Genomic DNA, 25,652 nt, shown 5'->3' with positions numbered 1-25,652 from the left:
TCCATCAGATGAAAAGATCCTCCTTATGCTACACCACCTCACTCACTATCTTTGGCTTTTTCTAAAAACCTGTACATAGTCAGGTTAATATTTCAGTCAGTAAAACACAGGAATTCTCAGTGTTTCAGCTCATCATTGTCTCTTACAATTAGATACTTTACCTTATTTTTATGATTTTTTTATAATGAGCATTATAATAGTCATTCACTTAAAACTTAGCAAGACATGATTCAGTCTACAATGAAAATATACACTGCAATTGTACCTTACTGAAGCTAAATGCAAAGGCTGACTGCTAAATGAATGTACTGCAAGAAAAGAAGATAAAGCATTACTATTTTAAAATAATTAATCTATATTTAAATGTTAAAGTCTGATGGACTGGTGCCTTCTATTTGTGGCATGAAAATAGTAAATTTTCTTTTAAGTGGAATTGCTGCTTATATAAAACTGATGGTGTGTGGTCTCTCCTTGAAGAAGACTGACTGCCTTATGCACAAATAAGATAGGATAACATGCAGTAATAAGTAAAAAAGGATTAAAAAGGCAAAAGAAACAGATTCCTATTTTGGGCACTTAATTGGGCTTTTGTTAGCTGAGTCATAAGCATTTTTCTGTAATGTATAGTGTGTCAAGCGAGAACTGTATTCTAAACACAGGAGCCAACAATAATAAAAATTGCTTTCCCAGAGATTAGAACACTGGAGTGATATTTCCAAAGTATGCAAAGGACCACTGTTTCAGACAAACATGTCAACATCTGCTGTCTGACTACAGAGGTTCATTTTGTCTCTAAAAAGCACACACAGGATTACAAACCAGGTTATTTTTCACAACACATTAAGAAAGTGTTTTCTTTTGTATCATCAGGACAGTAACAGCAGCAAGTAAGGACTGTAGATAGTCCAAGCATATCAAATGAAAAGTCAATTAAAAGGAAGAAAGGAAAGAAAAAGCATATGGCAATTTAGTGAACAGAAGTTGCAGCATCTCCGGTATCTCCAGCTCCTCCATTTGTGAAGGAAAAATATCTATTTACTTTAGCACAAACAGTGTTCCACGAACATATCAAATTCCCACACACAACACTTGCTCCATTTCAAATATTTGCTCTTGCACAGTGGAATTTCTTCTCTCACAAAAGAATTATTTTTTATGACTACAAAAGCAAGTAATTGCTGTCACTGGAGAATGAAGCGTGTTATTTGTCTTCAGATAAGCCACAATATTCCTTTTTATACACTCCACATAAATCATACTATTGTACCACAAAAAGCTAGCCTTTCCCTACTGAATTTATGCATTGTTATGAACATTTCTTTTGAGGAAATTGTGTGAAGAGCATAGATACCTGATCATGTCTAAGATGAGCCTATAGTCTCCGTTCTTTGTGGAATGACTTTGTGATTCCTGCTTTATTTTAGGGTTAAATCAGACTAAGTCATACTTAAAAGGGAGTAAAACATTCAGTCAGATTTACAGCAGTCAGATGTACAACACCAAAGCTATCTACATTGCTGCCGTGTTCTGTCTGCCTTTCTATTAACAACCATTCTCCCGACCCTCACCCCCACCAAAAAAAAAGAAAAAAGAAAAAAGAAGAAAAAAAGAAAAAAGGAAAAAGAAAAAAAAGAAAAAAGAAGAAAAAAAAGAAATAAAAAAAAGAAAAAAGAAAAAAGAAAAAAGAAAGAAAAAAGAAAAAAGAAAAAAAGAAAAAGAAAAAAGAAAAAGGAAGAAAAAAGAAAAAAGAAAAAAGAAAAGAAAAAAGAAAAAAGAAAAAAGAAAAAGAAAAAAGAAAAAAGAAAAAAGAAAAAGAAAAAGAAAAAAGAAAAAAGAAAAAAGAAAAAAGAAAAAAGAAAAAGAAAAAAGAAAAAGAAAAGAAGAAAAAGAAAAAAGAAAAAAGAAAAAAGAAAAAAGAAAAAGAAAAAGAAAAAAGAAAAAGAAAAAAGAAAAAAGAAAAAAGAAAAAGGAAGAAAGAAAAAAAGTTATTACTGTACAGACAGCATTGAATCACCCTGAAGAATCAGTTTAAGCAAAGACTTTAGGCAAGGAGTGAAGTAAGCAAGGCACCAACCCAAGCTTTTCTCAGGGGTGACTAACAATGAGACAAGGGGCAGTGGTTATAAATGGAGCATAGGTGGTTCCATATAAATATTAGGAAGATTTTTTTTCACTGTGAGGGTGTCAGAGCACTGGCACAGGCTGCCCAGGGAGGTTGTGGACTCCCGTTCCCTGAAGACATTCCAAACCCACCTGGACATGTTCCTGTGCAACCTGCTATAGGTGACCCTGCTCTGGTGTGTGTGTGTGTGTGGGGGGGGGTTTGATGATCTTTTGAGGTCCCTTCCAACCTCTGACTTTCTGTGATTCTGTGATTCAGCCAGGGAGCAACATCACCATGCAAGCAAAACAGGGACATAAAAGGGACCAAAACAATGTATCTGCACCTTCAGTGAAAGGATCATGAGAAGATGGGATCTGCTATGGGCAAATGAGATCACTTGCAGAAGTCCTGGAAATGGGGAACAAGGATGGGAAAAATCCCTAAGATGACCCAGGGATATAACATGGTTACTCTTACTAGAAAAGGACAGCAGACACTTATCAGTGCCTGAAGTTGAAAAATGAGTCACCGCAGCTGTCTTTGATGTGGTACAAGATGCTATCACCAGATTTATATATCTATTAATGTAAAAAGCCTGCCCTTGAAAATTACAAGATTCCAGGCATTCTGCAAGCAGGGTAGTGCGTAACCCTTCCACCAGCATGCAAACTACGGTATCGCCAAACAGATCAGCAAATGCCCCTGTAAACTGAAATTAAACCCACCGACCAAACAAGCTCATTCCTGCCTACTTCAAAGTAGGGCTCTTCCCCCATGGGCACAACATGTCTAACAAAGATCAGCGCTGACACTTTTCAAATATAGCAAATACCTCTTCATTAGTACATCGTAATCATTACATTTTAGTAAGGGTCACGGGTAAAACTCAGACAAATCACAGTTTAGGAGACAGACAAGGAGATGTGTGGGTGGAGTAACAGCTTCAGCACTGATTCACTTTAAAGACTGATTCACTTAAGAGGTCACACAATACTGGTAAAATCAATTTTTAAAACTTTACTAATCTTATACTAATCTGACAAAAGGACAAGAGAAGAGTACTGCTAGTCGTGCATACTTAATGTATTATTTTGTTCATTTCATTCAACAGCACTTAATTATGAAAATTAGATTTCAGACCTTCAGAAACAGCATTAGTTCACACATGGTTACCGCTGCTTAAAAAACCCCAACAAAATAAAACAAAGCAAAAAACAACCAAACAAAAAACACAAATGGAAACAAAAAAAGTTTCAGGTCTAAATATGTCAGATACACATGATGTTGCAGTATGTGTGAGTTCTCTGTCTTAAAACTCAGAAACAAAATATGAAGGAGCAACTATTTGTTTGTTACCACAGAACTTCAGAGGGAAGCAGGTTTTTTTAATTAAAGTAGTCAAAAGGATTTCCTGACAACATTCTCATATAACTTTTACTACACTTCACATATGTACAGAAATAGACTTAGTAGGAGAAGTTCTTTGAAATGTAACATAACATGCCATTTCTTCCTCATTTACTAGACCTTCCAAAAGCAGTAAGGTTACTTTCAAAAGTAGTAACACAAGGCTTACAGGGACCTCTTTCTGTGTTTTGTTGCCTCCAGGCACTTCTTACCTAACATTTGAATGTAGCAGGCAAAACTAAAACACTCTTTTTCCTGGTGCAAAGGAAAAGATGGAAAGTGGTCTGTTATTGGCAGAAAACTGAAGACAAATTCAAGCTCTGTTTGATATTGCTTGGGTGTAAAATGGGTATCAAAGCAAAGCCACTCAAAATCATTGAAATGGTGCTTTGAGGGGACCTCTGGAGACCTCCAGTCCCAGCTCCTGCTTGGGTTCCAGCTTGAGCTTCTGAGGAGTTTCTCCTCAGGACACAGGATGGGGCCCATTTGAGAATGAGCATTTTGTAGGCAACACTCAAACCCCTTGGCAGGTGGAAACTCCAGAAGGAGCTGCCATGAGCTATTCCAGAGCTGGGCTATCTCCCTAGGCAAAGCATTTTTTTCTCATGTCCAATCAGAACCTCTTAAGCAGCATTTTCTACCTGTGAGTTTTTCAGGGTTTGTTTTGTTTTTACACTCTGTGGTGCTACCAGGGCAACTGGTCAATCTGGCAACTGCTTTTCAGGCAACTGGGACTGTGTCAAAGACTTCTGTTCCCCAGACTAACTAAGCCCAGCCTCCTCACCCTCAACTTACTCCCAGCCACCAACGAGATGCTGAGACTTCAAGCCTGGCACTCCAGCCAATTTTCAACCTACCTAACAAGCAGCTCCTCCTTCCCACCCTCAAGTACCACAAGAAGAGCTTTTGAAGAACACAGCATTTGTTTTTATCATCAGCTTTTCAAGTAATGAGCAAAGAAAACTTTGTACAGAGTTTCTGTATCTCCTAAGATAGCTTTCCAAAGTGGTTTGTGGCTTTTCTGGGTCAGCTCTAAGACACATCTAGTCTTCTGTGGGTTTTCCATTTTGAGTAGCTTCTGTGCTTTGAAACAGCTACCTATTTGAAATCTTGAAATGTTTCTTCAGGTAACAATAAGAAATAGAGAAACATGTAGATAAAATACTACCCCTTGTTTAGATTACTCCTCCATCTGAGACACACTTACCACACACACTTGAAGAGGCAGGTAAAAAAATTCCAGTTCACACAACTCAAAATGAATGTGTAGAGGACTGTATTTTATTTTTTTTTTAATCCTACAATTTAACATATTCTCTTTATCTTCAGTCACTGTTTTGGGTTCAAACTTGTACTGTCATCTTAGATATTAAACATGATATGCTATTGAAATGATGGCTCAAAGTCTTTCTGTTGAATGTGTGTAAAGAACATTTATAGAAGGACTGCACACAGAAGAAATGAGCAGAGAAGCAAAAGCTTTCTAACCAGTCTCCAGGAACCCTCCGTTTTCGTAGTTGGCCTCAAAAGACAAAATAGAGAGGTGAAGCAGGGGTGGAGTAAAATAGAGACATAATGGGAGAACAAAGTATGGAACTGTAGTAAGAGATTTAATGAAGTTTCCAAACAGCTGCATGACTGATTGTCTTGCAGAAGATAATCCTGACTAATCATACACCAGCAAATCCTCTTTGATTCCTAGTTACATCAAGAAACAAAATTAGTGTCTACTTGTACGAGTTTATAACCTCCAAGTATTCTGCCAGCTCTTTGCCCAGTACTCTGGCTCAGTGCAGAGGATGGCAATGAAACAGGGGGCTTTGTACACAGAAAATCCTTATGCAATCAATGTAACCTCTATTGAGATGTTTTCAGACCAAACTCTTTTGGAAGGCAGTATTAGTCACAAACTTCTCAATACCTTTTAAAACTAGATAAATAGCACATTTAGCCAAGATAAAGCATTCCTTTTGCTAAATATTAGATGAGGTTACTTTCTGGTATTATCACATGGTCTAATTATGATAGTGTTTCAATAACCGTTTATTACAATGTCCACGGGTAAAGTCTTTGCTGCATTCAAATCAATATTAAATCACCTGCTGACTTCAATATGAAAGGAATTCCATCTCTATTAAAAATATAAAGCCGTTGGAATAATTTTCTTACAATGGACTGATAACAATATCATTTGCTTTTTTTCAGTTATAGGCCAATAACCATCCTGAAATAAATAGGATTATTAGGATGTTGCATATTCATAAAATTTATATTCCAGTTATTCAAAAATTAACAAAGAGCTCTGCAATACCAAAATCAGCAGTTAAAATTCCCATAGCAATATTCTGCTTTTCTCTTATGGATAAAAAAATGGTTCTTTTGATAATATTTTTTCACATTTGTTCTAATAATATTATATAGCAGATAGCTATCACATAGCATCTGGACTCCAGTAAAGGTCTGTTCCCTTTCTCTGTTCTATTCCATTAAATTGCTAGCTTGAGTGACCTGAGCCACCTCAGACAGAAAAGGCACCACTTAAGGAAAGAAAATTCTTGTCTCTTACCCCAGTCCAAAACTATTTCGGTATTTAATGAATCATGAGTTGTGCTGGAGGTGCAAATCAAGAGTCAAGAATACATTTCCAGCAGAAAGTGCTGTGGAAGTTTTATAAGCACTACATTATAGTTAATTCTAATAAGAACAATTATTTATAGGCCCACTGCTATACAGATATTAAAAAATACCAGTAACTGTAAGAGCAGAGATATTTAAAAGTTTAAAAACCAGTTATAAAAAAATCTCCTTGCCAAATACAGGCGGAGTACAACACTGGGAAGCTAATCTTATTCCACATCTGCACAAAGTAAGCAAGAAGAAAGCGCATCAGGTTATCACCAGTGCACAAACTTTTAATATTTAATGCTATTTTCTGAAGAAATATTTTTCAAGAGAAGAATAAATCTATTCTCTAGTTTTCATTAGTCATATATGGTTTGTATAGCAGCTGGGCACTGGACTTTCATCTAGATGCCATTAGATACAGTAGAAGAATAATTCCAACTTCACCATCCACGATGAATGACCTAGAATTAAAAATACCTGTTTCATATAGAGCAAAAGACCAGCTCTTTATACCCCAGATTTTCCTACCTTTATTAACCATTTATTTACACTTACAGTATAATGTCTAAATACTGAACTAGTATCTAGAACTGTGATTACAAAAAAAAAGCCATTAACAAGATGTGTAACTACTTGAACTACTTTTTTTTACTTCCCAAGGGTGGAGGGAAAAAGATGAGAGGAAGAGGGACAAGGGAAAAAAAAGGAGAAATCCCACCATTCTAGGTGAATCCCTTACCCTGTCTTTTCAAGGTGACACAGACAGTAAACAGCTCCACGTTCAGCAGTATATAGGAGAGATAAAATATATAATCAGCCTGAATACCCGACACATACCAATCAACAGCATGAGGTTATCCCAACTTCCACATCTTTCTACAAGACTTAAACATTTTTATTTTCTACTATATTCCAGAGCACTACATAATATTTGTGTTTTCTGTATCCTATTTCTCTTCCCCTGAAGAAGAGAGGTGTTTTACGTAGTCTGCACTCAGAAGCTGTTCTATGCAGAATGATGTGAAATAGATACTGAAAAATGTGAAAGCTGCAATGATGCCAAACAATATACAGCAACTGACCCATTTTCCAGGTGTATCTTAGATGATACACCAGAAGAGCAGAGCCACAGGAGTTTCAGTCTTACTTGTTAATGAGCAGGTAAAATAAGAAGTCCTCGATGATAATGAAGATCAGAAAGGGACAGACTTCTGAAAGCTGCTTATCCAGGTTTTAACAAACACAGGCTGGGGTAGGTGGAATAGCAAGTCTCCTTAGAAAAGTTAAACTTACTATATATGAAAAATGTCAATAGAAATTACATAGTATCTGTGGCAACAACAGAAACAGGTGAATTTGAAAAACACCACATATAAATGCTCAAATCCAGCATTTCCAATTTGTTTTCAATTTTATTACCATAGCACTCACAACTAGATCCAAAATTAGCTTTGTTATTACTACAGACCACACACATGCCCAGACAGTATCAACTGGTCCGTCTTGAAAGACTCTACGTATCAGCTGAGGCAGGAAGAGACTAGGCAACAGAGCAGTATAACCCCAATCTTCCAGGCTGTACATGCACAGAGTGGTTACAAGTGCAAGAAAACTTCAACAAAACCATATTCCAAACAGCTTCAACAAAGCCATTAAACTACCCTTTTCATCTCAGTTAAAAGTTCCATTGCCATCCCTTAAAACCTGCTTGTATCTCATTTATTAATGTTAGCTATGGCTAATGTATGCTTCTAAATGTATGATGTTATTTGGTCCTTTATGGAAAAATTCTTTAAAACCTGACCCATCTGAAAATTGCACTTCTTGATTTTAAGTCAGACTTCATTGAAAAGCAAGGCTTAGGTTTTTTTAATCTCCCTTTTCTTTATAGTTCCTTCAGTTTATATTGTGCAGCACTTGCTAAGATCAGATACTAGCAAACATTTGCGAAAAAGATTATCCACGGAACACGTGGAATTCAGTCGAAATAAATAGACTCTATGGATACGGTATGTGTTAAACAACTACAGCTCATTTTAGGTACTCTTCAGAATCAAAAATATAATCCTGTCCTGATCATGTTTCAAGAGGGAAAATAAATAGATAAAAACTCTATCCTCATCTTTAGAAATACCAGTCCTGAAGTGCTTTCTTTTGCTTTTTTCCTTTGTTTTGCTTTTCCCTTTGTTTTGCTATTTGAGAGGATTATCTTTTTTTCTTAGTTCTTCATACAGTAGTGCTACAATGATAGCAAGTCAAACTTAAATTATCATCAGTCATATTATAAGTTCTGAAAAGAAAGTGTAGTTCAAGACTATCTTACAAAGCATTGCTGCTTAGCTACATGAAATCAAGTGTAATTTTTTAAATTACAGTGATTAAGTTGTATAAGAGAAAACATAAAAGAAAACCAAAGAGTAAAGGGCTTTGTTCACTACAATTGAAGGTGTGACTGCAGCACATCTAGGGGTAGTTTTAAGTGTAGAGCAAGAGTAACTATAGCGATGAATCCAATATAGCATTCAGTTCACTATGAGAAATGCAGAGGATTCTAAGCAAACTATGAAGTTTCTGCCAAACTCTTGGTACACAAGTAACATTTCTACTGGAATGCCCAAAAGCCAGCTTAAGGCTGCCTAAGGCTTGCATGATGCATCACAGAAAACATACCACCAGCATATCTTTAGGTTAAAAAGACAAGAGAAACCAAGTAAGTACTATAAATAATTTAAGTTGGCATCTGTTTATGCATTTTCTGAGCTAGACTACCCTCTACTTTCAAATTCAGAGACAAAAAGTCATCATATCTTTAATGCCCATTTCAGCAAATGAGATTTTAGCTGGGGTTAGCCTACTCAAACAAAGCTTTTCTAAGAATATCATGCCTACATCTCATTAAAATTTGAATCCTAGAAGATGATATGGCAGGAAGAGATCATGCAATATCAATACTGATCCAAAGCAACTGTTATGGAACTGGAAGAACTTCAAGATTACAGGACTCAGCACGAAACCAAATTTCAAACATTCCATTCTAGCATCTTTGCATGGAAAAGTAGACCATGAAAAACTCTAGAAAACTACTACTGCAGAAGAGAATTTGCACATCCAGAAAAAATTCAGAAAGGAAGCACAAGTCCAGCTACAGAAGAGAGTCTCTTTCTGCAAGAAGAAAATGAAAAGGTTTTGTACAGTAGAAAATTGCCATATGGAGGAATAACATTTTATTATTCCTTTTGTCAACATCCATCTCTAGTCCTGCTGGTTATTGAACTCCTGTGTAAACGAACACCAAGGATATCTTCTACAGAGGCACCACAATTACAAGCAATCAAAATCTAGAATAAGTGATGAGGATTTTCTTAGGATGGGATAAATTTCTGGCTTCAGTGAGAGAACTCCTGCAATTCTCTCTAAAATGCATGCCATTTTCAGTCAATTGCAAGTGGTAGAATCCTACCTGATCTTTCATCCTTTATTCACACGAGAGCCTTCATGGAAGTCAGATGAACAGTCTTCTCACATTTGTACACAATTAATCCTTACATTACTCTGACCTTTCTATTTTTCCAAAGACAGACTATAAAGTCACACTACAGCAGCTGTATGAGACCTATGCCCCAGGGTATGTGCAGTATAGCAGACTATTTTAAGTAAAACCACTTCCAAGACCCTTCTGCTAATCTAGTATAGCAGGTGCCCTTGCAGTGGACTAACAGCAGGGCCCTGAGGACCATCAGTCACAACATATGCCACTGAAAAGATAATGTGTAGTGTCATGGTCCTCAGAAACCTACTGCTATTTTGATTCTGGTTTTATTCCCCACTGCTCCCATTGTTCACCTTATTTCACCAGTTATCTGATGACTTTATATATTCACATATAATTCATTAATTACTTCCTGAATGAAGTTCAAACTTTTATCACTAGATCTTCCAACATTTTTTCAGCCTTTCAGAATCTTCGTATAGAGTTATGCTTGACCCAAGGTCAAGAAGACTTACGTGGGTCCATATGAAAAAGCTCCACAGCTGTAAAATGAAATGTAACATTTGAAACTCAAGTCACTCCATAAAATAACCACTCCAACACGTTCATTTTCAGATAACTTACCCATTTGTCAACCTTTTAAAAACTACCTAAGGGAACAATCTGTGGTGTTCCCAAGGGACTTGGCAATACTGTATGGAGATGTATTCCATGAACATAATTTGCCCAATTGCAGCATCACATCAAAAGCTCCTGTTCAGGGTGAAATCCAGCATGCCAGGTATGCTGCTTTCCACAACTGTCTTATCCTCCGTGTTATCTAGGATCATGTTTAAGTAACAGATCAGTACTCAGCCAGATCTGTCACTACCTTTTTTTAAACTTTAATCCTTGCCAAACCATACAGAATGCTCTTCAGCATTCTTTGAATTCTTGGGAAAACACATATAGACACATGGGAGGGGGCTTAGGGGAAATCAATGGTCAAAATGCATTTTGCAAAATTGCCCTGCACTTATGGAGAGCAAGTAAAGAGTATAAAATGAAATCAGACTCTCTCAGTCTTACTAGCACAATTTGTTGACTGCTTTGAGGGGGACAACTTCAGCTTAGACAACCTGACTTTAAGAGTCAATGGTAGAACAAAGAGTGACACCTCAGTAGCGCTCTCTCGCTGAGTCTGAATATCAGAAGTTCATCTGCCCACCAATAAAAAAAGAGCAGCTTCACTAATAATTTATCGTAGGTCAGTTGTATGCTAGGTCCAAATATTTGATGAAAACCACTTTCTAGTCTCTTCACACACTTTTCACAAGCTGTTTTGGATGCCTGTTATGGCTGAGTCTATATCCTCCCTTGAACTCCTTGAGTTGGAAGGTGGAGCTATTAATTTCACAGGCACTGCATTAGTTAACTGTAGTCTGAACAAGCTGAATTCAAAGTTCACATCACATTGCCTTAGTCTCAAGGAAAGGAAAATATTAAATCCCAGGACTGTATTTACTAGAAAAGGTAAAATGACAAGAATTTTGCCCTAATTACACTTGGAATCGCTACAGAAAGACTTGAGCATAAATCTTTATGTTCTAATTGTAAAAGAGTATTATATACTTTACCATAGAAGAAAAATGAAGCAATTTCAAGGAATTGAAATTAGGCCTTATATTAAGGCAGCACATTCTTCCAGGGCATAGCAGCAGGTTGCTATACAGAAGAGAATTGCTTTTATAAATAACCACAATTCATTGTTTGAATCACTTCATGATAAACAGTCTAAAACTGCTAAACGTGTATCTCGAGCACATGGTGGCTGAAATAGAAAGTATTTTTCATGCCTAATCAGATCCACTCTCCAGAATTTCAGAAAAATCAGTGTTTACAGACTTTGAAGGTGCATAATTTCTGTTTACTTAGTATGGTCTAGGGACAAACTTTGCATGAAAAAGAATTCTACATACACAGAATGTTTAAGACAAATCTGAAATTTCTATCCACGTTCATCTTCCATTTAAAGGCACCACCTTAGCTGAAGTCTGTTTTATGAAAATCTTGCATAATAACAAAACAAAAAGGTTCAAAGTGCTACAGCTGCTGTTTCAAACTGAAGATGTGAAGATTTTAATAAGGCATAGGTGATCTGCACATCAAAGCTTCACTACTGTAAAGAACTATGAAGTGCTGGATGCTCAATTTTGACTGCCTCCCCTCTGAAAATGAATAGGAGAGCAAAGATTGCTGAGTGAAAATCAACAGAGAATCTATTGGTTGGGTTTGAGGTTTTTTTGCTTTTTAGTTCTTGGGTGGTTTTTTTTTTTTTTGAGGGGAGGTGATTTCTTGTAGTTTGGATTGTGCGGGGTTTAATACAGCATATTAACATTTTTTAAATTGCTAAGGAACTAAGTACTGTAAATATTCTTGGTCTTCTACAAAAGCATACAAATTAAATAATGTCCTTAGTAGATACGTCTTGATGACAGGAGAATTTATTGTTTGAGGACTCCTTGATCACTGATGAGATTTCAGAGAAGGAATTCACTGCACTCTTGCTGCAATTTAAATTTACACAAACTGTTTATGCACTGACAGACTGATGAAGTTAGCTTCTGAAAACCTTTTTTTCCTCAGAAGATTATTTTAAAACATGAGCGTTACATGAAAACTTTCCTCAGGATGATAACGAAAATAATAAAATTCAAACAAGGTTCAGAGACCATTTTTTAAATCCAGAAATTTATCATGTTGTGGAGGAAATAGTGAAAAGCAGAAAGAGGAGGAGGCTTAGTGTTTCATGGTTACTGAAATGATTCTTTTCACTGCAAGTGTAATTGTTCCTCTGCAGTGAGAAAAGCTTTTAAAATAATCTTGAAGCTGAGGTTATGAAAACCTCACTATTAAAAGAAGAAAGACAGAAGCAAATGGGACAAAGAAATCTATTTCACTTTAAAATAGGACTTTTATTTTAAAGACAGTAAATAGACACTTGCTAACAGATACACTTTCCTTCATATGGTACAAACTTTACTCAGACTGGCTTCAAATCCCATCTTCTCCAAAATATTATTTTAGAGAGAACTGGTATTAGCTCTCAATTTAAAGATAAGACCAACTCTTTATGGACTATACTGCAGTAGGATACACATGCTTATTCACAAAGAGCTGACAAGTTTTATTTTTATTAGAATCTACAAAATCCTTATGTACAGAACACCTATCTAAACAATTTAAATATTCTTGGATGAAAAGTCATTATAAGTTGTATTAATGCAAAGACATGCTACTTGCATTCATATATAGGCTTTTATTGAAGAACTGATGAAAGAAATATTTAAGGTGTTCCATCAATTAAAAATACTTCTTACTTCACAGCTCAGCAGAAGTCGCTCTGCAGAGCCTTTTCAGATCTCACTCTGTGGTTTACACACACACACACAAAAACAAAAGAAAACCAAAAAAAAGATCAAAACCCACTTTTCTTGGAATAGGACCTCATCCTAATCTTTTCAATTTTTATGGCATGTCCAATTATTGCCAAGAGCTCTTCTGAAAGTAACATAAAATCTGCTTATAAGATCCAGGGAGTTCACAGCATAACGGAAAGTGAGAAAATAATTAAAAAGAACAACAGCAAAATAAGTCGTCATCTCATTTTGAAACTAGCCAACTCTGATGAAAGTGATCACACTCACAGCCCATCAGCTGAGATTTGCCTCTGGAAGATTCTTGGTTTCCCAAATTCTAAGAGAAGAAACATTCTGGTATCTTTGAAGACCATCTGCGGGCCTAAAACTAATAAAGATGTGCCCACTAATAAAGATGTGCCTTTGTGCCCACTTCTGAAGATGTGGATGTGAAATATATCAAATGTGAGAGGCATGCATGAAATCAACAATGCTAACACCCATTTTAAAATTGGTCCATACCATAAGCATTAGTTACTAGCACAAAAACAAGGGAAGAAATTAAAAATGTGGCCACATTGAGCCTAGAGCATTCCTTGGGATTTCTCAAGTTCCAGTCCATGGATACCCTCAGATCCATATTAACCAGCCTAACCATTCCACTGTCTTGGTGTGGGAACAAAAAACATGCTGCCTCAGTTCAGTAAAGACATTAAGAGACATTAAATGGATTTCAAGAGTGACAAAAAGAACAGATAAAGATCTCACCAGAAGCACAAGCAATTCCATTGATCAGGAGCAGAGAAAGTGTCCTCCTTTTTTTCCTGCATATTAAATTTCCAATTTGCTCCCCCATTACACCAGGTTTTAGTGAAGTTCTGGCAGTCTCATGGTGGGGCCCTTCATCAAGGCAAGGGAGGCAAGTCCTCCCTGGAACAGTGCTGAAATGATGATGACCCTGACTCGTTTCATCATTATTAGGGTCCAGCCAGTTACACTATGGGTCTTCTGGCTTTAAAGTAGTTCACAGCTCTTAGTGACACCACATTCACATGCCACCAGAAAACCACTAATATTCTAGTCAGTATCTTGCTTTTCATACACTGGTAAAAAGCAATTTTTTCAAGTTGGTCAAAATAGAGTAAGCAGAGCACCCCATTTATATACCCATTATACAGGTATTCATTCTCTCAAGCACAGAATCAGCCAGCTATTCTGGGTGCAGTTTTCCTCAGCCACATTATAACCATCTAATGTCTTAAAAGAATGGCACTTAACTGGGAGATAACAGACAGAAGAATGAATATATATTAAGCCATTTCATATGTATGCTATACTGGTATGATTCCCTTTGGGAGAGTACCCACAAGGACTGGAAGTTTCCACAAGGGTCTGCATTTGCACTTTGTCCAGTGTTGCTTATTATACTTACTACCTCAGGAGACTGGTCTAGGAAAATGTTAGGCAAAAGCCCAAATGAAACAAAGTGCCCTTTGTAAAGTAAAAATAGTATAGATTAATAGAGGGACTGAAAGTACAGTTTCTTTCTTTATTTTGGCAATTTTTCACATACAACTCCCTCCAACCCCCAACAGTTGGAAAACTGGTTTTCATTCCATTTTCTGGTACATCCTGCAGATGACAGTATGCTTGCTTTATCCATTTGCAAAATCCCTTGCTTTCCTTACAACTGCTGTTAAAATTCAAGCTGATATAAAATACAACCCCTTACCCTCAGACAGAAGTACCATTCCCCCAGAGCATACCTCTCAACCTCTAACACCTAGTGCAGGAGAACATCACTTACAGAGAAGAAGTTGGCAAAACTGGACAGCTACTCACACCTCAGCCCAAAGTCCTTCACTAGGACAATCTTCTTGTACTCTAAGGCATTTAAGTTTGGTCTGTTCATGTTTTCTCCTCAAATAATTCCCTTCAAATAATAACTTTTCCTGTTATTGCTACTGGAAAAAAATCCCACATGAACATCAAGCAACATCAATACTTAATAGCAACTCCCAATCAAACTGACATGGGATTTTTTAAATTTCTCTTTTAAAGCTTTAACTTGTATAGTGTCCTGTAAGGAGAGGACAGAAAAAGCCACTACCTAGTGTTATAAATGTAATTTTAATACCATTCAATCCAATTCTGGTTACGAGACAAAATAATTGTGTCTCCATCTGAAAAAGCAGGAGTTAAAAGAATTAATTTAGGGACATCTTGTGTAAATCTAAATGAAAAAAGCAACTTAAATACTCATTGTGGCTATCTAGTCATGGAGATGAACACTGAAAGATGATGAGAAACATCCCATTTTTCAGAGCCTGTAATTATCTTTTCTCCAGGCTCATATTACTGACCCGTCTGAACTAGCAGACTGGGCTTTGACTGCAAACACAACAAAATCTTACACCTTCAATACAACAGAATTTATCTGATGTCAAAGCAAAAAGTTCACCTAAAAATTTAATGACCTCAAAAGGTAAAGAAAACCCATTAAACAGTGTTGTTTGTTTTTTTTTCAAGAGTCCTAAACAGCTCACCATTTAAGTCTAGATTTTACTATTAATTTAACATTGGAATTAATTAGATTTTTATATTATTATTATTTGGAGGTGAGAACAGGTATTTGTTTGCTTTTTTCTTTCCCCTTTCAATTCAGAGTACAGTACCAGTATTATACCTGAATGTTTAAATCAGCCATAGTCATTTGATGACACAATATACTGGATTCCTCATCTGCTCTTTCCCTCTTATTCCATGTACATTACAGCTGGTAACATGGATGCCACCCAGATGTTGTGTAAAACAGCTGCAATTGTGTGCTTGTACCTAAGTCTCCAGTTCTTTTAGACATAGACAGAAAATGCTTCTGCTGCAAATGGCTGTGAGATCAGTTCACTGAAAGAAAAAAAAAAGCTGCTATGCTTCATTAACAAAAGTCAGAAAGAACCCCCAGCCAAACTCAGTTCCTGACTTAAATTTTGATACCAGTTATCAAGTTATTCATTCTATGAAACAATGCAGTATTTTGTTTTGTCAGTTTTGTGGCTTTTTCCCCCCTGTGAATTCATTTTTCATTGTATTTTACTTTCTCATTTGCTCCGCACATACCTAAGAGTACTATAAAAGAGATTATTATCTGTTCTCTTCCAAGTTTTGTCAAAGTCTTATCTGAATCTGCAGTCCTACTTCATTCATGAAACTGAAAGCACTAATTTTCTCCCATTCAGTTTTTAATAATCATATTATTTCTAGACAGAACACACTTTTTAGGGAAACTAAGTAGAAATACTGATTGACCATAGGAGAAAAAACAAGCAAAAAAACCGCACAAAAAACCAAAATTTATGCGCTAATATGTTCACAGACTATCATCACATTAAGCACAGTTTATATAAAAGAAAAAAATAGATGGATTTTATTCTAATACCATGAAAACACCAGATTTGTGAAGCAGAATAGGAAGTTATCAGTTATAAGCTTTTGTATCCACATTATATAATGAAAGATTATAGTTATCCAACACTGAATTAGCAGGTTAACTAATGAAATTAGGAAATTATCCTGTTAAATCTAATAGACAACCTGTATTTAGATAGTAAAAAAACTGTTCCAAGTCTTTTCTGCACAATCACACTCACAATGATACTGTCACAATTCTACTGCCATCAAAAAAAGGAAGAAAAAGAAACAAACATCTACTTTTGATTAAGCAAGTGAAAGGCACTATGGAATCCCACATTTTACCTATCTATAAGGTTGTAAAATTTTAATCATTAGCCATGATACCAGACTTGTTCCCAAAACTGAGGTCTTCACAGACAAGAAGGGGAAGCAACCAATAATCACTTTTTGTCATTTATGATGCAGAAAGCACTAAATTATTTTGGCCAAAGTAAGACTGTGTGTTTTTATTTTTATATCACCACATACATACACACAAATACATATATATATATATATGCACACACACACATACATAAAAACATCTTATGCAAAATTTTAGGTAACCATGCTTGTGAGAGTGCCAGCAGAGATGTATTGCATCCTGGAAAAAATAGCCACTTCCATCTAAATTCTGGCTCAGGAAAGATCACCTACCTGCCTGCATCACACAGCACCCAGGAGCTAAGCAAGATACCACACAGGGACAGCTACTTTTCCAACTCTGTGTCAGCAGTTCCCATTTTTTACTGTGGGGTGATCTTGCAGAATTTTAGCATAAATAAGCATCTGAGCACAGCATAACACAACTGAATAATAAAGGCAGGAGTGTGAATGCAAGGAACAGTAAACCAGTTGCTCAGTGTAAAACTGCAGAAAACTTGTGGCTACTCAGAACTGGTCGCAGATTACAGGAAGAAATTAGTGAAAGCATTTCCACCAATGAGGGACTGCAGTATCCTACTACTGTCAGAGTGACTAGGATTAGACAGAGAATTTGAAAAAAAAAACAAAAACCAACGATAAACATTGATAGATAGATAGATAGATATATATGTACATATATGTATCTTGATATATATTGATATATATATATACACACACATATACTGATTGCTGCGGATGTGAGAAAAAAGAAAGGCTCCCAATGAATTAACAACAACCTTTGTCATAAAGCACAGAAAGACGCTGACTGTGCAGCGCTGAAGCAGCTTGGGCAATAACCACCTGCACCTGCTCATTTCCACAGGTCTCCATGCAGTAGGACTATGGAAGGAACACAGATGTTATTTGTTTCACATTATTTCTTTTTTCCTTTGTCAGAGCATAACTTCAGTGGGTTTGTCTGAGTTTGCAACAGAGGTTGCAATGATTTTCTACTGGGAAAACTATTCCACTGATACTTAGGATTCTCAGTTTTCCCACCACAGCAGCAAAACTAGGTGGTGCCCTTCAGGAGGCTGCTTAAAGAGTTCTAAATGTGCACTTAATATAACTGATTACAGGCTAAATTATACTTCTCTCAGTTTAGTGGTCAGGGTGAACCAAAACCCAGAGAACAGAACTGCTCTCTGTTCTCCTACCTCCAACTTACCAAGGAAAAACAAATGGGAAATAAAAAAAAGAGACTTAAAGGTTGGAAGTTAAAGCTGGAACAGGTTTACATGAAAAGGAAAAGGGCAGTAACACATGGGGTGAGCAACAAACATATACAAATACATAATAAACATCTCAGTAATCACAGAGATGGATGTCCAAGGGTCCATTGCTGCAGAGCTGCCTCAGGAAAGGGGTCCAAAGCTCCTCCCAGCACCCGATGGATTCAGGAAGGGCAACATCCCACCCTCCTGGGCTTTTATAGGGTATTGCAGGAAATGGGAGGTAATAGTGACCCCTCTCTGTTCTGCCCCCTCCCCTCTACCCCACTCTCTGGATCCCTCAGGGTCACAAAGGTCCTTGCACTGGTACCATAGAATTAGCCTGGGCCCCCTCAAACCATAATTATACCTTATACATTACAGTGTAATATTAGTGAGGTTATCAAAAATGGGCACTAGTTTAGTTTGTAGAGTAATAGTTTACTACTGATGATTGTACTCCAGGAAAAAAAAAAAGTGTGAAAACATAATTCAGCATTCATCAAATTAATCTCCATGTTTATTCACTAGTTTTAACTGGGGAAAATAACTTACCATATTCATTCCCTGTTATTCTAGGCTTTTTTGACTCTTCATCCTTTATAGCAAAATGACATTTTACATTATGTAATTCAGTATCAACTGCAGTCAATCACTGACAGTAGCATTAAGAAGTGGTGAAACTTTTCCGTACATGCATCCTAAATAAAAGCCTTTTTTCTCTAAATCATATATCTCATTATTCATATTTTCTACTTCCATTTCCAAAAGCAAGAGTCTAAATTGCTTACATACTTAAGCTGAAGATTTTCTTTTTCTTCCTATTTTATCATACTTATGATTCCCTCCTCCTATCATTTTTGTAAATGATAGTGAAGAAGAATGAAAAACAGTCAGTTCTGGAAAAAATATCTGCTTTCTCTTTGGGGGAAAAAACTGAAGAGTACAAAACATTTTTTCTTCCTCTCTCCCTCCCTGGTGAATAATTACAAAAATAAATACAAACATTCTGATAAGTAAATAATAACATTTCTGGTTTTTAATATGAGTGCTTTAAAAAGTAGGTATACATACTATTACATTTGTTTTCCCACTTACATAGACAAATCACAAGTTTTCCACAGAATGTATGGAAAATCACAGATATCCTTATTCAGGAGTAGAGGTTAAAGGCCTTTTTTCTTTAGCCAAACATATGCAAACAAAAGGAGAGTTCTACTGTTCTGCCTTCTGCAGTTCAACCCTTTTTTCCAAAATAAAATGCCCTGAAATTGCCTTCCATTCTTTTAGCAGATTCATTTAAGCTACTTTCATCTCTCTAGAATGATAAAAATATAGTCAACAGCAGAACATAGATCAAAAAGCCTTTGCTTATCACAAACGTTTTCAAATTATGGCTTGTAGAACAACAATACCAAAGTTTATTCACTGCATCTTTGTTACAGAATGGTACTTTGGACATTCTTCCTAAAAGTCCTTCTTTCCTCCTTATATGTAACCACGACCATTATTGACAAGACAAAAAACAGAGAGAAAAAAGACTTTTTCTTTGCATTACATTAAATATATGGAGGATTAATAAATGCATACATACATATGTACAGATGTTTAATATATCTTAATTTAATAATATATGGGTCCTTCTGTAGCCACCAAGACAGTATTGTGAGTACTTCTGGGAGAGACACAGACAGAACACTGAAATACCAGATACCTCCTTCCAGAAAGACAGACTGCTGTGTGTAGTTAGGAATAGACAAGCTACACATACTATTTTTAAAGCTTATTCTTGCAGCTGTCTTTATTCTTTTAGTACAGCTGTGCAAGCTACAAAAAGGCTACATCATAATTATTTTGTTTTCACTTTTCATGTCTATAATCAGTCACTTTTACAGGAAGCTGAAGCTTGTAACATATGTAAGCATAATTACTGCTACAGCAATTAAGCCAAATGTTATTTAGCCAGAATCATAGTGGTGCTTACAGTGTTAACTAATGTCTGCCACTAGTGAGAAATTGCTCTCAGTAGATACTACATGTAGAAAATGTCATTTCTCTTTTGGCTGCATTACTATTGGATAGAGATTGCTTGCATTTTTTTTGTTTTGTTTTTTTAAGTAATTCCCAGAAGAAAAAGCCATAGCCTCCAAAACTCAAAACTCCAAAAGTTTTAAGATAATTTATAGGATACTTATGTACTGGTTCTGTATTGCTGCCGTTCCTATGCTCTAATAGGGGTAACCGAGTAGGATTCCAACATCCTGCTATTGCCTCTATTTTACTGCCAGGCTGTATATAAATATTCACAATTTTTGATAGCTGTATTATGTAAATATACTTTATAAAAAGGCCTGTATAAAATATCAGAGCTTTTCTAGTCTAAATACTACCCCAGTATTTATTCTCACTGCTTTTTGTGAGGTCTCTGATTTTTGTAATCACTCTAGCAACTTAACAAACTCTCACCAAGATCTAAATGACGCATGAAGAGACAGCTTCTGCCATCTCCCCTGAGGACTACTCCCAGAATAATACATTATTCCTAATGATTAAGTCTAGTGGGATGTGCTCCTAAAGAATATCAGGAAGGCTGAATTAGAAGCATCTTCAAAGAGAAAAAGGTCCTCAGAGTAAAACTGTTTTTTTCAGACTAGATCTGTCTGAAACCCAGCATAAGCCCAACAAAATAAATTAATTCTGTGTTTGCAGGGCAGGAGTCAACTTTTGTCTCCCAGACTCCCAGCTCCAGTCAGGAACATTATTATGAGCACACTTGCCATCTGTACTCAAAACGTTAGGGGTGCAACTGGATTGACTGTATATGGACAGAAATGGTCTCAAAGATTTGGATTACAAAACAGATAAAATATAACAGATGTGCCCATCAGCAGGCAGGCTGGCATTCGCTCTGCAGCAGCTGCAGCTTCTAAGAGTAAGCATACTGGAGTAATTCATCTGGTTTGAGCTTTCAAGCACAAAAAAAAGCACAAGTTCAAAAGTAACCTAACTTTGGGAGGGGGCACCAGGAGGGACAAGGGGGGAAGGGGAGAGATTTCTTTCTTGGACCCTGGATAATAAACAAGCTCTAGCTCTAAACCCTGTAGTATTCTTCCATTCTGGATCCAGCTTCAGCCAACTCATTCTGCAATTCCCACCTGTGCTCTGGCTCTGTGGTGAGCTGGGCAGACCAGGTCCCTGCCTGCAGGACTCCAGACACATCAGAAATGGGGTAAAATGAGAAGGATCACTGTAATGCAAACTTGCTATGAGCAATCTTGCATCAGACACTTGACTCGTGTAGGTTTAAGCACTGCAATGCCCACAGGCCCCCAGTACACTCATGCTAAGTGCAAGGCTGTGGAGAAAATCAGGTTGCTTGGAAGAGTGGTCCTTGTGTGATAGGTAGGGCACTGCATAAATATCTGTAAGGGAAGCACTAAGCACATCATTATACAGCCAGACCTGGGCTGCTGTTCAAATGAGAGTTAAGCATTAAGCACTTCTATCAGGATGAAATGGCTACTCTCCTCATGAGAAAATGGAGATGTTTGAAAATCCTGGAAAAATCTCCTCGGGCTGGGAACCGATCACTTTCCTAAATCCTACACAAGTCTATTAAGGAAAAGGGAAGGGAACCACTGACATGTCTTCTCCTCATCTTGTTTCTGAGTGAAGGTTACCGAAGTCAGATTTACCCTACAATTTCTTCAGAGCATGTTCAGATTGTGTTCTGCTTGCAAAACCCATACTTTATCGTCACCACACTCAGAGAGAGAAAAAAAAATATTTAAAAAAATCCTTCTTTTAATTTTTGTCAAGTTTCTACCAGAGCTGCAGTCACATCTGACAAAGTTTCATCCTACTTGACTAGTTCTGGAAAAAAATGCAACCAACAGAAATACTGCTTCCACACTGAAAGACAGGATTTTGGAAGAAGCCCAATTTTCTTCCACTCTACTGATCTGAAAATGACATAATGACCTGGTGAAGTCAACTGCCAAATACTTCTAAGGCAGACTTCAGGAGCACCAGATGGCATTATTCAGAAGTTCTTGTAGTCCTGGTTCTACTGTCTGGCTCAACAGCACTTTTTTTTTTTATTTTCCATATGAAGCCCTATTTCTGACAAAGGAATTATTTCCAAACTAAAAGGCTATGTGCTTAGAGATCTCAAAAGGCAAACCGTGTTTTGTCTACTGTCTCCAGCCTACAAATGGAGTCAATATGCAGTTAGGTGGCAGAGTAAGTTAGAATCAATACTGCACCTATATTAAAATTCTAGACAAATACACAATTGAAAATTAGATCTTGCAGCTTATATGTGTCTCAACCTTGTCTTGCCAGTTCCAACTCTGAAAAGTTCAAGTTCTCAGATTATTCAAGTTAATGCCAAAAAAGCTTCTAGTTTTATATAACACTTTTTCTACTTTTTTTTTCTCCCTTGTAAGCATAATTTTAAGAAAAACACAGTACCTAATTCTCTACAAAAGGTTTTCCAAAGGTTATCAGAATTACTATCTAGGGAGGACCTTAATGTCAGAGTCTAGTTCTAGAATTTAAGCACCATAGCAATTTGCATTAAAATCAACATAGACTTCAGCTTTCAACACATCAGGACATAACTGAATGGATGCTTCTATCCTATGTAAAGGAGGCATTTTAAAAACTGTTCTTCTCAATACAAAAGATAATAAGAGTATAAGCCACTTTGTTGGAACTGGGCCTGGCAGAATTAATGCCAGGTATAAGAACAGCAGCACTTGATTTTAGGTTGTTTTCTTCAGAGGTCTAGTCAATTGATTAGAAAAAACTAGTTTAGGCTACCAGCTAATAGTAAGCACTGGCTACTATGACCCCATCTAAAGGACTGATACCATGCTAAATATTATCTCTGAGACTTGGTATATAGCTATATAGAATAAGAATTTTTAGTGCACCTGATTTACAGAAGTCATTAATTAGCAATTATTTTTAATAAGCCTGTTATACAAAGAGAGGGTAAAAAAAAATAAAAGGTTAATGACAACAGTCTGGCTTTGAAAGAGTTCCCCTCCTATTCCTCCTCCTCCTCCTCCTCCTCCTCCTCCTCCTTACCCTTCAGCTCAAGTGAAAACTTTAGTTTGACCACTTTAGTTTGACCTTCCAGCATTTATATTCCAATTGCCACAAAATCTGCTGCTCTCTTTCCAACATTCCCAACTCTACTTTGCTCCCATTTCTAGTGGACGTTCATAAAGCAGCAAAGATTAACATTAAGATCACAATTACCAAGGCAGCTGAACAAAATGAAAAAATCTTCTACATATGGTGTCCAGGAGGCTGCATGTGAACAAAATGCCCATTTCCCAAACCAGCCAGCACTGCACGAGGCAGATTGTGCTTCCCCTGGCAGCCCAACAGAGTCTTTAGAGGCAAATCAGTAAAGTAACACCTACAGAATGAGATGGTAATTAAGAGGAGATCAAAACACAAAGAACAGTTCGACCAAAAATATGAAACATTACTGGAAATGTTTCACTTACTTATATAAAACGCTCAACAATGTCTTTGAAAGCTACTGAAAGAAATTAATATCAAGGTATGTGGCAGCTGGGGAAAGTCTGGTATTTAGTAGGGGATCCTCATTTGCAGGTCTTACTACTCTAAAAGTCACCATGAGCAAAAGGCAATGTAGGGTTTTGTTCTTTGAAGATTATTCTGCACTCTTAGTTCTGATCATTCTGAAATAAGAAAAGTGTTGCAATGCCTTGGTATGTTAATGGCAACTTTAAGAAGTTATTTATGTGAACTGTAAATTTACAAAATCCCTAAAAACAAACAAACAAAAAAACCCCACATCAATGAGACACATTTCTCTCTGTGAAATAGCTTATTATTTACAACCTCAATTTTGAAAGCACTTATTCATGTGCTTAACGTTTAAGACTGCTGTTAGTGCCACAAAGGTCAGTGAAATCATACAAGTAAATTTATATCTACCCAAAGAGCTTGGACATAAATGAGCTAAGTATTTTTAATGAAAATTTTTGCTTTAATTTGATATGTAGAAACATTATTTTTTATTAGTTTCATATGACATTTATAAGAGTGCCTTAGGTCAGAAGCACTTTTTCCCAAAAAATTAATAACTGGTAAAACACAGAAAATTTAGAGCAGGTATGTACTTAGAAGGTGGTGGCATTTTTGGTTGGTTGGTTGTTTTTTTTTTGGAGGGTGATTTTGGTGGGTTTTTTGTTTTGTTTTGGTTAGGGGGGAGGCGCTTGGTTTTGCAGAGGTTTTGTTTGGTTTTGGGGGGTTTTCGGGGGTGGGAGGGAGAGTTGCAGGATTGTGGGATTTTTTTGGTTTTTAAATTAAAAATTAATCAATGTAGTCACTCAAGAATCAGTGCTGTTGGTAGTGTATAAGTGATTTTCATAGAAGCACAGAATGGTTACGGTTGGAAGGGGTCTTAAAAGATCATCAAGATCCAACCTCCATGCATGGGCAGGGACAGCTCTCACTAAACTACATGGCTTCATCCATCCTGGCCTTAACACTTAAAGGGATGGGGCATCACCAACGTCTTAAGGTAACCTATCCCAGTGTCTTACTACACTCACAGTGAAGAATTTTTTCCTAACACCTAATGTAAATCTACCCTCTTTCAATTTAAAAACATTAGAGCACAATTTTAGAAAACAGCAGAAAAGTGAAACAAGAAAAAAATTAATTAATTAGAACAGCCACCTCTAAAAATAATGAATGAGAAGTCTCATTAATTCAGTCTCAGTTCAATTGCAAGCAGAACACAGAGAAATTCCAAAGAGAAACTATCTCCAGGCAGAAGCAGCACAAGACCCATAGAGAAGCCATCACTTATTTGCTCCTGAGCTACCTATCTTCTATGATGAGATGGATGGCTCAGTGGATGAGCAGAGAGCAGCCAGTTTTGCTTAGCTTGACTTCAGCAAGGCTTTCAACACTCTCTAACACCAAATACTCCCATCACTTCTTCTCAAAGCCCTGCTGAGGAGATATGGACTGGGTATGTGGACTAAAAGATGGATGAAAAAACAGCTGGACCATCAGACTGAAAATGGTGCAGGTCAATGGATTAAAGGAGTTTGTGGCTGATGCCATCTAATATTTTTCCCAGTAGTCTAAGCAAAATGAAGCAGTGCAAACTCAGTATATATGAAACAGAGACAAGAAAGGAGGACACTGTGGACAGGCTGGAGGACCAGACTCTTGTGCAGGCTCTGCAGGCTCCAGAAGTGGCCCCTCGGGAGCCTGTGGAGAGTCAGTCCAGGGAAATCCAGGAGGGTACTGATTGTTTTATCCTTATCTGACACAAAAAGTTTTAAGTGGTGCATATACATAGAAATTGTATGCCTATGTATTAAGAATTGGCAATCCATTGCAATAGTAACAAAAAAATGCAGGTTTTTATTCAGGAACACAACAGAGGGTTCCAGCTTCTCGCTCTACAGGCAGACTGAGCTGGACAGAAAGCATTTTCTGCAACAATATTATCTACATTTAAAACAAACAAAAAAAAAAAC

General features: G+C 36.8%; 1 protein-coding gene across 1 annotated transcript in view; it reads right to left on the bottom strand.

Moving 5' to 3' along the window:
• The window catches only part of PDGFC (platelet derived growth factor C), a 128,632-nt gene that overhangs the window by 54,995 nt on the left and 47,985 nt on the right, over positions 1 to 25,652 (bottom strand). The gene's annotated exons all lie outside the window — the stretch shown is intronic.

This window comes from Calypte anna, chromosome 4A, assembly GCF_003957555.1.
Source record: "Calypte anna isolate BGI_N300 chromosome 4A, bCalAnn1_v1.p, whole genome shotgun sequence".
In the NCBI taxonomy this organism is placed as follows: Eukaryota; Metazoa; Chordata; class Aves; order Apodiformes; family Trochilidae; genus Calypte; species Calypte anna.
The sequence above is the reverse complement of the archived record's forward strand: the minus strand, read 5'-3'. Positions and strand labels throughout refer to the sequence as shown.